Source organism: Chionomys nivalis, chromosome 19 (genome assembly GCF_950005125.1).
Source record: "Chionomys nivalis chromosome 19, mChiNiv1.1, whole genome shotgun sequence".
NCBI classification, from domain to species: Eukaryota; Metazoa; Chordata; class Mammalia; order Rodentia; family Cricetidae; genus Chionomys; species Chionomys nivalis.
Window position 1 is genome coordinate 10,520,876 of NC_080104.1, and position 15,343 is coordinate 10,536,218.

Consider the following 15,343-nt stretch of genomic DNA (forward strand, 5'->3'; position numbering starts at 1 on the left):
CAGACTCACAGTGGGCCACGTCCCCAGTCCTCTAATGATTACTTTCCCTCTCTTTTCCTTTTTTGTTATTTTGAAACAGGGTCTTCTGTGGTTCGGCTGGACTTGAACTCACTACATGAGAGAGGATGACCTTGAACTCCTGATCCATTTCCTCACCTGCCTGAACACTGGGATAACACAGTGCTAGGATTACAGGTATGCAACATAACTCTGTGTGTGTGTGTGTGTGTGTGTGTGTAATGGTGTTATTAGGTATCCTAGGCTGGTCTTGAATTCCAAATGGTGGGATTATAGGTAAATGCCATCAGGCCAGATATCATCCCCAAGTGATTCTGAAACTGAGCTGAGAGCAACAGGACTTTCCCCAGGCAGGACTCAACCCTCTTTTTCTTGTACCTCTCTACCTCTGTATAAAGAATTTATTTTACAGCCGGGCGGTGGTGGCCCTTTAATCCCAGTACTCAGGAGGCAGGGGGCAGGGGATCCATGTGACTTCAAGGACAGACTGGTATACAGAGCAAGTTCCAGGACAAAGTTACACAGAAAAACCCTGTCTCCAAATAAAAAAAAAAAAAAAAAAAAAAAAGGAAGAAAGAAAGAAAGAAAAAAAAAAAGAATTTGTCTTACATAATTGGGCATGATGATATGTGATGGATGCCTATGAACTCAGTAGTTAAGCATTAAGGGGCAGAAGGACCAGAGATTTAGGGTCATCTTCAGCTATATACTGAATCTGAAGACAATGTGGGCTATAAGAGATGCTGTGGCAAAAAACAAAAACAAATGAATCCAGTCAGTTCATGGATCTCTGGGAGATCAAGGCCAGCCAGGTCTACACAGTGAGTTCCAGGATAGCCAGAGATATATAGTAAGACCCTGTCTCAAAAACAAACAAACCCACGATTTACTGGCTCGGTAAACTACTTCTCCGTGGGATGTTCTATCCATCCCATATCGGAAATTCCCAGAGGGCCAGACCCCTTCTAAACTGGATATAATTATTCTCAAATCAACAATCTATTGAGTCAAACCTCTTCATCCATAACAATAATCTTATTATCAGAGGGCAACTGGAGCTTCCTAATTTATTAATATATTCTCTCATTTGCAGTTGCCCCCTAAGCGCTCCACAGCATGAATAATTGAGAATTCACAGAATTCTGGGGTTGGGCTAGGACGGATGAAAAGAGAAAGGAGCTAAGCAGAGAGAGTGACTCATGACTACAAGCCCAGCCTCAGCCTCTGGGAGAGAAAGTCTGGAGGATCTCAGTTCAAGGCCAGCCTGGGACACAGGAGACTGCTGCAAAAAACCGTATAGTCTCCTCTCTTAGGAGGCTATGGCAATAGAATGATCCCAAGTTTCAGCCTAAACTACAGAGCAAGACTTGAAGGAGGAGGAGAGGAGGAAAGGAAAGGGGCTGTCGCGATGATCAGTGGCTATTGTAGAGGACCAGAGTTCAGGTCCTGGCACCCACATGGAAGCTAGCAACTGCCTATAACCCCAGGTCCAGTGGCTCTAACACCTTCTTCTGGCCTCTTTACGTGGTATCTGCATGCATGTGAGCGTGCACATGTGCACACAACACACAGAGATAAAAATAAAATAAACTGTAGGTTGGCTATGGTGGCCCAGAAATGAGGAGGCAGAGGGGCCAGCGTGGTCTACATAGTGAGCTTCAGCTTAGCCTGGTCTACATAGTAAGACCTTATCTAAGACAATGTGTGCATGAGTCCCTGTCCCAGCCTTCGTTTGTTGGCTTAGAGAGATAGTCAGTGAAGGGTTTGCCTTATAAACATAAGAAGCCAAGTTTGATTGCAGAACCTATGGAGATATGTATCTGTAAATACTATATTTTAAAATATATTTCATATATCATGAGAGAATACTAATATATTTAAACTTTAAATAGAAAATAAGTTGAGTCCAGATTAGACCCTTCTCAGTAAACTCAGCCCCTAGAAGACTTTTATGTTCAAATGTATTGTTTTGTTATCCTCATTTTGCGGGTGAGTACAGCAAAGCATTTGAACCCAGATCAGAGGAATCCCAGATTAGGATTTAATGATCAAACTAAGTGGATCAGAGCAGGCAGCATCAAGAATCAGGGACATGATGCACGGAAGCTTGCTGTTGTTCCCAGGCCCAGTGAGGAGCCAGAGGGGGATGAGTGAATCCGGGAACCCAGGCTAAGGCTCAGAGCTGACCACAGCCTGCAGACTGCAGGGACTCTCTAGCACAGGGAAGAAGACATGGGAAGGGAAATTCCTCTAGGAAGAGAACACATTTTTGAGGAATTTGTGTTTCTGTTGGGTCATCTCTGATTTCAGACCCTTGGTATCTTTCTTGAGTCACAGAGAAGAACATCTTGAAAGAGACAAGAGGTGGAGCCGGGGCGGCAGTGTCTCTCTCTCTGGGGGTTGGGTTAGGGCAAGGGGGCTTTCTGCCCTGGAAGTGGGGCCACCACACAGCTCCTCTCCTCCTGACCGGCAAACAGTGACTTCCACTGCCTGGCTTCTTCACTCTCTCCTACAGCTCATCAAAAACAAATGATGCCATTAGATGCCGGGGGGGGGGGGGGGGGGAGGCTTGAGAGCGCTCGTTGCTCTTGCAGAGGACCCAGGTTCAATTCCCAGCACTCACATGGTGGTTCACAACCATCTGTGACTCCGATTCCAGGGAATCCTATGACTTTTTCTGATCCTAGGCATCAGGCAAGCACACATGATATATGGTGCATAGTGCATAGAAATGTATGCAGACAAAATACTCATACACGTAAAATAAAAAAATAATGGTATTAACAAATGCTTAAAAAGAAATTCAGTATATAAGCAACTCAGCATTGCTAGATCCTCTTGGAAAGCTTGTAGTGGGACTCCCCAAGATTTGATTGCCAGCCCCACCACTTTTGAGCTTGGATAGGGGACTGAGCCTCAGTTGCTTCATCTGTAGAACAGGACTATCCATTTCAGCCTAAAAGTGTGAGTTAAATGCTGAGTGAGGGGAGAGGGGTAAAGATCATGGCATGCTGTGGGTATTCCATGGACAGTGGCTCCTGTGTGCCAGGCATTGTTGGTAGCTGGAAATCAAAGAGCATGTCCAGGTTCTCTGTGAGCTACTGAGGGGAAAAGAATTGCTGACTCAATATGATGAGATGCCTCCTGTGGACGGCCTTTCCTGTCCTGCCTTCAGTTCCCAAATAACCACACAGAGACTTGATATTAATTATAAATCTTAGGCTTGTTTTCAACACACCCAGCTCCCCAGCAACTGCTGGACCACCTGGAGGCCATGGAGCTCCAGGCATCTTTAGGCCTAGTGATGGGCTATGTGGGACTGCCCAGCACCTCTCCAGTCTCTGGGATCTAAGTCTCAACATTAGTGATTCCAACGCCCTCAATGTCCCCAGCAACAGAGCATGGGTACTATCTGCCTTCCAGCCTCCCCTCTTCTAGGTTAAACCACTATAAATGCTTGGGATGCTTTCTCGTCCTTCGAAAGGCCAGACTGGGTTTGAGAGACTGCTTGGGGATAAAGCACTTGCTGCCAAGCCTGATGACCACCTCCTTGAGCTCCATGTCCAGGACACAGTGGAAGGCGAGAACAGACCCCACAAGCTGTCTTACGGAAGTTTGTTATGTTGAATTTGATAGATGCCCCTGGGAGGCTTGCTTTTTTTCTAAGGGGAGAGGGGAGGTGGTGGGGTAGAGACTGGGGTGAGGGGAAGGAGGGAAAGTGTGATCAGAATGTAATAGCTGAGAGAATAATAATATAAAACAGTTACCAGGTGTGATAACTCACTCTTGTAATCCCAACCCTCAGGAGGCTGAGGCAGGAGGATTACTAGGGGTTTTAGGCCAGCCAGGACTACAATAGTAAAACTTTGATTTAAAAACAAACAAATAATAAATAAATAAATGCAAAAGGTCAGAGATCAATAAAAAGGGAGTTCGTCTTTTCTTTTTCTTTCTTTTTGAAACAGGATCACATCTCATTATGTAGCTCAGGTTAGCACCAAATGTCAGAGATCCTCCTGCCTCCGCTTCCCAAATGGGAAATGAGTCAGCCATCATGTTCTATAGCCATCATGTCCCTCCCTCCCTTCCTTCCTGAGGTGCTGGGGGTTGAACCTAGGGACTCAAGAATGCAAGGCAGACCCTGCAGTGCATCCTTGCAGCGGTAGCAAGCACTGCTGCTGAGCTACCCCCAGCCCTGTACGTTATTTCCATAATGCTGGCCATCGTCACTACGTTCAGAGCACAGAAGACAGGAAACCGTGTTGGTGGAGATTACTTCTTGCTGGCTCAACACAAAACGCTGACATTGAGGGAGATAGCACTTAGCTGGCAGCAAAGGGTGTGAAATTTCAGGGCTATTGCAGATGAGCCCCTACACTAGGAACCAGGAAACGCTATGCTACAGATGGGGAAGAATCTCTGAGAGTGTTTCCTCAAAATTGACAAAAATTGCAGTACTTAATTGGGGGGAGGGGCATGGTGACACTCACCTTTAATCCTAGCACTCAGGAGGCAGAGGCAGGTGGATCAGCCTGGTCTACAGAGAGAGTTCCATGACAGACAGGGCTATGCAGAGAAACCCTGTCTTAAAACCCCCACCCGAAAAAAAAATTTTTTTGAGACAGCTTCTCACTCTGTAGCCCAAGCTGGCCACAAACTCCAGACAGTCCTCCTGCCTCAGCCTCCTAAGAACTGGGATTACAGGTGTGAGCCACCACAACTGGCTATGCCCCTGATGGGGTATGGTATTATCAACAATGGCCTGGGAAGCTCAAGTGAACTCTTGTTACTGTTATTTTTGGGTTTTTAAAAATCTGGGTTTCATTATGCAGTTTTGGCTGGCTTTGAACTTACTATGTAGACCAACCTGGCCTCAAACTCAAGCGAGCCTGCCTCAGCTTCCAAGGTGTCAGGATTACTTAAGTGTCTTACAAATTCCAGCTTGAAATAACCCTTTTCCAGTTCCTAGAATTCATATCAGGAGGCTCAGAAAACCCTGTAACTCCGGCTCCAGGAGATTTGATGCCATTGATCTCCAATTGTACCTACATATACAAACACATGCCACCATACCCACACAGACACACAGACACACACAGATCCACACAGACCCCCCCACACAAACATACACATCTCCAATCATACAAGATACTTTTTTTTTTTTGAGATGGTCTCTTTATATAGACCAGGCTGGTCTTGAACTTAAACTCACAGAGCCCTGCCCGGCCACTGCCTCCACAGGGCTAGGATTAAAGGTGTTCATCACCATGCCTGGCTAGTTTTATTTTATTCTAAGGAAAGTATTTATAAAATCAGTATAATATGAAGTTGCAAGCAATGAGTATGCAGCTTAATGCAGGAAAAGAAGCAGGCACTACAGCCCTAGCGCTGGGAAGGTACAGGCAGAAGTCTAAGGTCATCCTTGGCTGTGTATCAACTTTGAGGCCAGCCTGGGCTACATGAACATCTGTTTCCAGGAAAAGAAGATAAGTGATAATCCCACACAAAAGGTGTGATGGTGTACGGCTGTAGTCCTAGCATTTCAGAAGAGCCAGGGACCAGCCTGGACTGCATGGACACTTTTGCAAGAAAATAATTAAAAAATAAAAATAAACTAGATTTGCTGATATACATGCCTCTCACCCCAGTACTGGGGAAACAGAGTCAGGTGGATCTCTGTGAGTTCCAGGCCAGCCAGGGCTACATGGTAAGACATTGTTTCAAAAATAAAACTGTGAATGAATTCTGCAATTCTCGAAAGCATACGCTCTCTTCTGTGCAATCTGGACCAAAATCCCAGACCTTTTGCTTGCTGGTCTGAGGTATGGTACTCTTCCCCCCATTTTTTTCTTTTCTTTCTTTCTTTCTTTCTTTCTTTCTTTCTTTCTTTCTTTTTTTTTTTTTTTGTTGTTGTTGTTTTTCGAGACAGGGTTTCTCTGTGGTTTTGGAGCCTGTCCTGGAACTAGCCATTGTAGACCAGGCTGGCCTCGAACTCACAGAGATCCGCCTGCCTCTACCTCCCAAGTGCTGGGATTAAAGGCGTGCGCCACCACCGCCCGGTTTCTTTTCTTTTTCTTTTGTCCTAGAACTCATCTCTAGTCCAGGCTGGCCTCAAACTCACAGATATCTTCCTGCTTCTGCCTCCCAAGTGCTGGGATTAAAAGTGTGCACCACTACTGCCTGGCGAAAGATACGGGACTTAATCTGCCTGAATCTCAGATTTTCCTTCTACCTAAATCTTGCAGGGCTGTCCCGAGGACTCAGTAAATACTACATGTAAGGTGCCTGCTCTGCTCTGTGGTCCTCTCCTCCGTGTGGTAAAAAGACAACTGAGACTGTGATCAGTCATTTAAGGTCACAGAGCTGAGGGGACACCCTTCAGGAAATCTACATTTCAAGTTTATATTAATAATCTTACTTCCTCTCATTCTTCTGCCCCATTCAAGGCAGGAAATACATCCTTGAGTGTGGTATGTATATATGTGCTCATGTGGTTTATGCTTGCGCACACGTGTGTGGGAGTGCATGCATCCATGCATGTTCATGTGGACATCAGGTGGTCTTCTCTGCAGCTACCCACCTTTTTTTTTTTAATTTCTTTTTCATGTTTTGAGACAGGGCTCACCTAAAACTGACTATGTAACTCAGGCTGGTCTTGAATCCACAGAGATCCGCCTGCCTCTGCCTCCCTGGTGCTGGAACTAAGGGCAAGTACCAACTACATCTGGCTCCATCCTTATTATTATTATTATTTATTGTTGTTGCTGTTATAAAAATAAATACATGTCTATATGTGTGACTGTGTGTGGGCTGTACACATGAGCCCATGGATTCCAGAAGAGATTAGATGCCCTGGCTTAGAGTTACAGAGGTTATGAATCACCTGACATAGATGCTAGGAACTGAACTCAGATCCTCACAAGAAGAGCAAATGCTCTGAAACGCTGAGTCTCTGCAACCTCCCCATCATAGTGTTCTGAGACAGGGCTCTCCCTGATCCTGCAGCCACCAGGTCTCTCCCTGGTCCTGCAACCATCAGGTCTCCCCCTGATCCTGCAGCCATTCATCAGGTCTCCCCCTGGTCCTGCAGCCATCAGTTTGGCTGTGATGGACGACCGGTGAATACCAGGAACCCTCCTGTCTCCCATCACTGGAGTGCTGGAATCAGTGTGTCCCACACTCGAGGTTTGTGCCTATTTTTTTTAAAACATAGAAGCATTATCTCATTTTATTCTCCCCGTGGTCCTATAGAATCAATCAGTCTTTATTATCTCCATTTTGTGGTTAAAGAAACAGAGACACAGAGTAATTTAAGATCTTACATAGAAATAAAACCAACAGAGGTGGTGCACACCTATAATCTCAACACTGGCAAAGTTTGGCAAGATTTCAAGGTTGAGACCTGCCTAGGCTACAGGTCAAGATCTGGTCAAGATAATAGTTGTTATTTGTTATACAGTATATCTAAATACACATAAAGTTGTTTGTAAAAATAGCAAGAACAGAGCCTGGAAAGTTATCAATACAATGCTGAAGATGTTACAAACAAAATAAGTAAAAATAAAAGATAGTCAATGAATTGCAGATTGAATGTAGAGACAGGTACAGGAGGACTGTGAGCTCTGAGCTAGCAAAGGCTAAACAGACTGTCTGTAGAGACAGATGCAGGAGGACTGTGAGCTCCGGGCTAGCACAGGTTAAACAGACTGTCTCTAGAGACAGGTGCAGGAGGACTGTGAGCTCCGGGCTAGCACAGGTTAAACAGACTGTCTCTAGAGACAGGTGCAGGAGGACTGTGAGCTCTGGGCTAGCACAGGCTAAACAGACTGTCTCTAGAGACAGGTGCAGGAGGACTGTGAGCTCTGGGCTAGCATAGGCTAAACAGACTGACACTAGAGACAGATGCAGGAGGACAGTGAGCTCTGGGCTAGCATGGGCTAAATAGACCGTCTCAAAAGAGAAATAAAATTGATGGGCTGGCGAGATGTCTGCTTGGGTAAAAGCCCTTTCCATACAAGCCTGAGAAACCTTTAATGGAAGGAGAGAACCTCAGAACTCACAGGCATCTATGACACACGCCCACAGTTAAACACCCACAGCACAGACACTACCCTAAAACAGTAAAGAAAGGAGAAAGACGTGTGTGCCCGGTATCCTGTGCAGCCCCCACGTTCTGTAAGTGAACTTGTGTGGATTTCAGTGAGGAAAGTCTCCTGTGGCTTCTGGGGCGTTTCTCCTCGCTATGCTCGCCCTTGCTCTGGACATCGTGAAGGTTGTAAAGAATATGTGGTAATTACTATGGTGTGACCGGGAGCTTAGACAGCCCTGGCTCTTGAATCCCAGGTCATAAACCCTACCTTGTCCAAGGCAGCTTGGATAAGACCTTAGGTCCTGGAAACTTCCTCCTTCCTCCTCTATAAAATGCTGGTTGAGGCTGATGACCTGAGGTTTTGCTTTTGTTTGGCTTTTGTTTTTTCAAGACAGGGTTTCTCTGTAGCTTTGGGGCCTCTCCTGGAACTCACTCTGTAGCCCAGGCTGGCCTCGAACTCAGAGATCTGTCTGCCTTTGCCTCCTGAGTGCTGGGATTAAAGGCGTGAGCCACCACCGCCTGGCTGACCTGAGTTTTATCCCTGCTATGGTGGGTGACTCTCAAAAGCTGTCCTTGGACCTCCACATGTGTGCCAACGTGGGTACCTACCTTCATGAAAAAAAAACAAGTACATAAATAGTTTAACAATTTGTTTTCAGTTATGTTAACATCATATAAAGTTATGTATAATAACAGCTAGGACAGAGCCTGGGAAGTGCTCAGGACCAAGCTGAGGATACCACAAACGAAGAGCATCGTGGGCGAGGTTCATCTGATGGTCTTGGATTTCTTATCAGTTTGGACCTGAGATATTTGAAGACACTGTGAATGTGCGCGTGTACATGTGTGTGTGTGAGTGTGAGCATGTCCATATATGTGTAAGAGTGTGCATGTGTGTGAGTGTGCACACGTGCGTGTGTGGGCGCGCATGTGTTCGTGTGTGTTGTGTGTACGTGTGCACATGTGCCAGTGTGCATGTGTGCACGTGTGTGCATGTGTGTGTGAATGTTGTGTTGTGAGTGAGCATGTGTTCATGTGTGTGTTGTGTGCACATGTGCATGTGTGTGAGTGTGTGCAAGTGTGCATGTGTGTGCGTGAGTGTGCATGTTGCATGTGTTTGAATGCGTGTGTATTCATGTGTGTGTTGTGTGTGTACATGTGCATGTGTGTGTGTGCATGTGTGTGTGAGTGTGCACGTTGTGTGTGTGTGTGTCTGTTGTCTTCCCAGATGGCTCTCCACCATTCTTTGAAGATCAGATTTCTCACATTATCTAGACTAGATCAGCAGGATCTGGGGATACACCTGTCTTCATCCATTCCACACAAGTTTACAGAGCCCAGGCCCTGCTGTCATATGTGGGGTGCTGGGGAGTCAAACTCAGGTGCTGATGCTTGTAAAGCAGGCATCTCATCCACTGAGCCATCTCCCAGTTCCCGGAAAGTAGAACATTAAAGGGAAGACTTTAAAGGGGCACTGAGTTGAGAGGGAAAGAGAAGGAGATGGGATGAATGGTCCCTGGGACTCCAAATGGCTGCACATGGCTGAGCTGGGAAGAGAATGGTCCCACCCTGCTCTGCCCCTCCCACATGTGTCTGGGAAATGTCAGTGAGATGCTAGGCTGGAGAGCACTGAAGAACACTACAATACCCAGAGAGAGAATTACAAATACTTCTGAAATGCATCCCAAATCTCCTATCTCAGCAAGCTATGCCAAATCCCCAGCGAACAGCGTGGCTCTGTTCTTCTCTACATCCTGGTACCATTACTAATCAGAACTTCCTCTCCTGCTGGAGTGTCGGCTCCAGGCCGTTAATTCCAGTCTTGGAAAGCCTTTACACAAAGAGGCAAGCTGATAAACCCTACCACATTCCTGTCATTTCCCTTTCTCTCTCTGAAAAAAAAAAAAAAAAAAAAAGGAAACAACCAAAACGTCCCAACTGTAGAAGACTCAGTAGATGAACTGCCTTATAACGGATGTCATACATGGTACGAGTTGGGACGTAGTATATAGACTGCTTTGTTCTCAAGTTTAATGTGTGTGTGCGTGCGCCCGCACAGTGAGAGCAGACTTGTGGGGGTCAGAGGACAACTTTCAGGAGTCAGATCTCCCCTCCCACCTCAGTAAGTCGGGGTCTCTTGTCTCTTCTCACTGTATATTCCAGGCTAGCTGTCAAAAAGCTTACAGGGGACCTTTCTGTCCCGCATTCCATCTTGTAGAAATACACTGTATCTGGGTTTTGTTTTTTGTTGTTGTTTTTGTTTTGTTTGGTTTGGTTTTTTGAGACAGGGTTTCTCTGTGTAACTTTGGTTCCTATCCTGCCTAGAACTAGCTCTTGTAGACCAGGCTGGCCTCGAACTCACAGAGAGATTCACCTGCCTCTGCATCCCAAGTGCTGGGATTAAAGGTGTGTACCACCACCACTTGGCTGTTGTTTTTTGTTTTTTTTTTTTTTTTTTTTTTTTTTTTTTTCGAGACAGGGTTTCTCTGTGGTTTTGGAGCCTGTCCTGGAACTAGCTCTTGTAGACCAGGCTGGACTTGAACTCACAGAGATTCGCCTGCCTCTGCCTCCCAAGTGCTGGGATTAAAGGCATGCGCCACCAACGCCCGGCCTTGGCTGTTGTTTTTTTTTATCTTGTTTTTTTTTTTGTTTGTTTGTCTTTTTTTTTCTAAGACAAGGTTTCCCTGTAACTTTGGAGCCTGTCTTAAAACTCACTCTGTAGACCAGGCTGGTCTCAAACTCACAGAGATTCACCTGCCTCTGCCTCCTGAGTGCTGGATTAAAGGTGTGCGCCGCCACCACCCGGTTGCATCTGGATTTGGGGAATTGAACTCGGGTCCTCAGGTTTGTGAGTCTGCCTTTACTTACGGGTCCATTTTCCTAGCCCTATTTTATTGCTGTTTGTTTTACTTTTTGTTTTGTGAGCTGGGAGTCTCTGCGTAGATCAGGTTGGCCTTGATTCAGAGATCCACCTACCCCTGCCCTCCAAGGGCTGATGTTAAAGGCATGCGCCACTACATTCGGCCCCATTTATTTTTTGAAGCAGGGTCTCATGTAGCCTAGACTTACCTCAAACTTGTGCTTATATGTGTGTGTGTGTGTGCGTGTGTGCACGTGTGCACGTGTGTGCTTATGCACGGGAGAGCAGAGGACATCCTTGGGTATCATCCACAGAAACACCATGCATGTCCCTTGACACAGGGTCTCTCATTGGCCTGGAGCTCACCGAGCTCTCCTAGGCTAGCATGGCTGGCCAGTGAGCCCCAGGGGCCTCTAGTCTCTGCCTTCCCAGTGCTAGGATTGTAAGCATACACCATGCCTATGTTTTCCCCAGGGTTCTGGGGATCAAACTCAGATCCTCATGCTTGTGTGACAAGTACTTTATTCCCCAGTCCCCACTACTTGGTGGGGTTGTTTTATGTTGTTTGTTTTGCTTCTGACTTTGAACTTCTGACTTTCTTTCCATCTCCCAAGTGCAGGGATTGCAGGTGAGAACGAGGACACATAGTTTATGTGGTGCTGGGGATGGAACCAAGGTCTTCATTCATGCTGGATAAACACTGCACCAACTGAGCTTATCCCCAGCTCTAGATCTTCTGTTTTTTATAAATTATGTGTGCATGCATGTCTGTGTCAGGGTGTGCGCATGTTAGTGCCGGTGCCCTCAGAATCCAGTGGCGTCAGGTCCCCTGGAGTTAGACACAGGTACTGGAAACAGAAGTGGGGTCCTCTGGAAGGCCAGTGCATGCTCGTTAGCACTGAGCAGTCTCTCCAGATCACATGATCTCTATTTTGAAAGCACCCATGAGGCCTAGGGGTAGAGCTCTGCACATGTCTGTGGTCCTAACACCGAACAGACCCAGTCTGGTCTGAGCATGGCCCTGGGTTCAGTCCAGAAGAACAAGCGTATGAGCGATAATAAGAACTACCATGGGCCTAGCATAGGGTCATGGTTACCAGGGTGAGTTCTGGACTTGAACTTGGTTTGATTCCCAGATGTCCGAGGTACCAGCTGTGTGGCCTTGCTGAGGGTCTGTGTCTCTCTGCTTTCGTTGGACATCAGAAAAATGACAACAAAAACAAAATCTCATTCCACAGCCAGGCTCCCTGCCTGGCTCATCTGCTTTGTTTAGTTCTGTTTGTGGTGCTGGGAATGGAAGCCAGGGTCTCACAATGTTAGGCAAGTCCTTTGCCTCCAGCTCCTGCCTGGTTTCACATCTGGTTCTGTTATTTTTTTGCAGCTGTACAATCTGAGTTGGGTAGACTCTCTATCCCTTGCTTGTTTTCTCATCTGTAAACAGGATATCCCACACAAGTATTTGAGGCTAAGAAGTTTTTTTTTTCTTTAACGTGTGTGTGTGTGTGTGTTTGTGTGCGCATTTGCCACATGTATTTGGGTGCCCTCCAGAAATGGGTATCAGATTCCCTGGGGTTAAAGCTACAAGCAGTTATGAGCTACCTAACATGGGTTCTGGGAACAGAACTTCAGTCTTTTATAAGAGTAGCTTACTCCCTTCTGATGAGCCCCCCTCTCTTAAGTCCCCCTTTCTCCAGCCTCCATCTCTACAGCCCTGGTCTGCAGCCCCCGTCTCTCTAGCTCCCATCTTTCCATTCCTTATAGTCCCCGTCTCTCCATCTCCTCTCTTCAACCTCCTTTTCTCCAGCCCCGTCTCTGAAGTACCCCCTCTCCAGCTCCCCTCTCTAGTTCCCCTCTCTAGCCCCCCTCTCTCCAACCCCCACGTCTTCAGCCCCGCTCCAGCCTCCCTCTCCCCCTTCTTGTGCTTTGCTTTGTTTAAAGACAGGATCTCACGTAGCTAAGAGTTGTCTTCAAGCCTCCTATGTAGCCAAGGATGACTTTGAACTCCTAATCCTCCTGAGTCTACCTCTCCAGTCCTGGGATTACAAGTCTGAGCCCCCCCCCCTCCCGCTCCCTCTTCCTCTGAGAGGAAACAGCTGGAGCTCACATCGGTCTGGTCGGAAAACACTAAACAGAACTCAGCACACAGTTGAACAGAAGCAGTTTATACACCAGTTATACAGAAAACCCACTGCCAGTTTACAGAGGGCCCCTAGAGGAGGCTCCCCAGTGCCCCTGTTATTATTCAACAACAGCCCAAGTTAGAAAGGGTCACAGAGGGGTAGCCACCTGTTGAACCACAACCTACTTCACTTCCCATCTTGATTCTTCCTCTGGTAAATTCGGTCACTACTATCACTTCAACCCTGAAAGGGACTTGGGGTACAAAGATGGCTGACCAACCTGGTATTTCTCTTGAGCCTGTCAGGGTCTTATGTCGTACAAGCTGGCCTTGAACTTGCTGGGCAGTTGAGGATGGCCTTCAGCATTCTGATCCTTTGGGCATCTCTCCTAGAAGAGAATAGTAAGTCCTAGAAACGCTAGTGTGTGTCATCGGCCATGGGCTAATAGTTTCCCACAGCTCTCTGCACAGAACGGAATTGGGGTAATCAATATGACACATACTTTTTAAAAATTGTGTGTGTTTGTATGATGTGTGTCCATCCCGTATGTGCCAAGGAGAGCAGGTCAGTAGATCGCTCTACTGTAGGGCTGATTCTCTCCTTCCACTATGTGGGCTCCGGAGGGCTTGAATACATGACAAGTACCTTCAACCATGGAGCCTTCTAGCAGCCCCTTTCTGGTTTTTGAGTTATTTATGTGTTGTTCTCTGTGTATGATATGTATGTACTGTTATCTGTGTAGTGTGTTCTCTGGGAGTTTTGCCTGCATCTGTGTATGTATGTGCACCACACGCGTGCCTGGTGCCCACGGAAGCCAGAGAAGGGTGTCAGATTCCCTGATACAGGAATTACAGGCATTGAGTCACCTGGTGGGTGCTGGGAATAAATCCAGGTCCTCTGGCAGAACAGCCAGTGCTCTTAACCACTGAGCACCTCTCCACATTACACTCTAAACTTTTTAAACGTGCGTGATCATTATAATTTACATAGATAATGCTTAATCATTTATTAGGAGTGGCAGTATTTTACTTTCCACCTTTTTAGATAGGGTCTCTCCTGCTGCCCATGCTGGTCTTGGACTCCAGGATTCATGCCCTCTTTTCCCACATCAGCCTTCTAGGGCTGGGGCTATAGGTTTGCATCAGGCACTCACTACCGTAGAATGCACTTTCTCCTCACTCAGTGACTTCAGTTTCTTATAAACACTGAGAGTCAGGAGCGCTGGTTCTGCCTGTAATCCAAACCCCGGGAGGTTGACACAGGCCAGCTTGGGCTTCACAGTGAGTTCCAAGCCATCCTGGGCTACAGAGTGAGACCTTGTCTTAAAAAGTCAAACAAACACCCTAAAGAAAAAAAAACCTAGTGGGGCGGGGCAGGGCTGGAAAGATGCCTCGGCAGCTAAGAGTACCTGTATTGCTTTTGCAAGGACCCAAGTTCATGTCCCAGAACTTTGGGAAGCTCACAGCTGCCTGTAACTGAAATCTGACGCCTGATTCTGGCCTCCACAGGCACCTGCACTCATGTTTGTATACCACGCATGTGTATAATTAATTGTTTTATTTTTTTTTAAAAAAAAGAGCAAACAAATAAACAAAAAGAGCCCAAAAAATTAAACAAATATTTAAGTGGGGGTTAGGGCTCTAGCTGCTGACAGAGTGCCTGCCTTGCATAGGAGCCCTAGCTCGATCCCCAGCCAAGTGCTGGGACTATAGGCATGCGCCCCACACACCAGACTTGCTTGCTAATTTGAATGTGTGGATGCCTAAGGCTGCCTGTTATTGAGGGGGCCACCTGTCAGGCAGGTGTATGCAAAGAAACCAAACTCAGTGGTGGGGAGAAGGTTGTGATGAGCCATTCTTCACCCTCCAGTCCCCAGAAGGAAGCGCCCACTGGCAGGTGACTCAGTGTGAGGAACGGACCAGCCTGTGACCCTCAACTGAGACACCCTCAGAGAACCTTCTCCACCAAACTATTTGCCTTCCCCATGACTAATTCCCAGAAATTTACATTTCAAAAACCAAGAAAATTTTCCCCCAAAATTTGGAGACCAAGAAGTAGTAAGGTTATTGCCAAGTAAGGTTATCAGGGAAAGAACCTAATATGTATGTATGTATGTACGTCTAAGGGCTCAGAGCAAGGGCTTAGGGCAAAGGGAAGCACACTAGATGAAATGAAGTCACTAGACTTTGAAAACTCAGGGGACAGGAGAGAGGGCTCACTGGTTAAGGGCACTTTTTGCTTTTGCAGAGGACCCTG

At 46.6% G+C, this 15,343-nt stretch overlaps 1 protein-coding gene across 3 annotated transcripts in view; it reads right to left on the bottom strand.

Moving 5' to 3' along the window:
• Window positions 1-15,343, bottom strand: part of Ccnd3 (cyclin D3) — a 91,822-nt gene that overhangs the window by 26,990 nt on the left and 49,489 nt on the right. Inside the window, exon 2 of one of the 3 annotated variants that reach the window (XM_057794581.1) lies at window positions 13,368-13,475. The exons of the other annotated variants lie outside the window; for them this stretch is intronic. The gene's annotated coding sequence lies outside the window, so the exon portion shown is untranslated. The remainder of the gene's footprint in view (window positions 1-13,367; window positions 13,476-15,343) is intronic. 3 annotated transcript variants of the gene reach the window in all.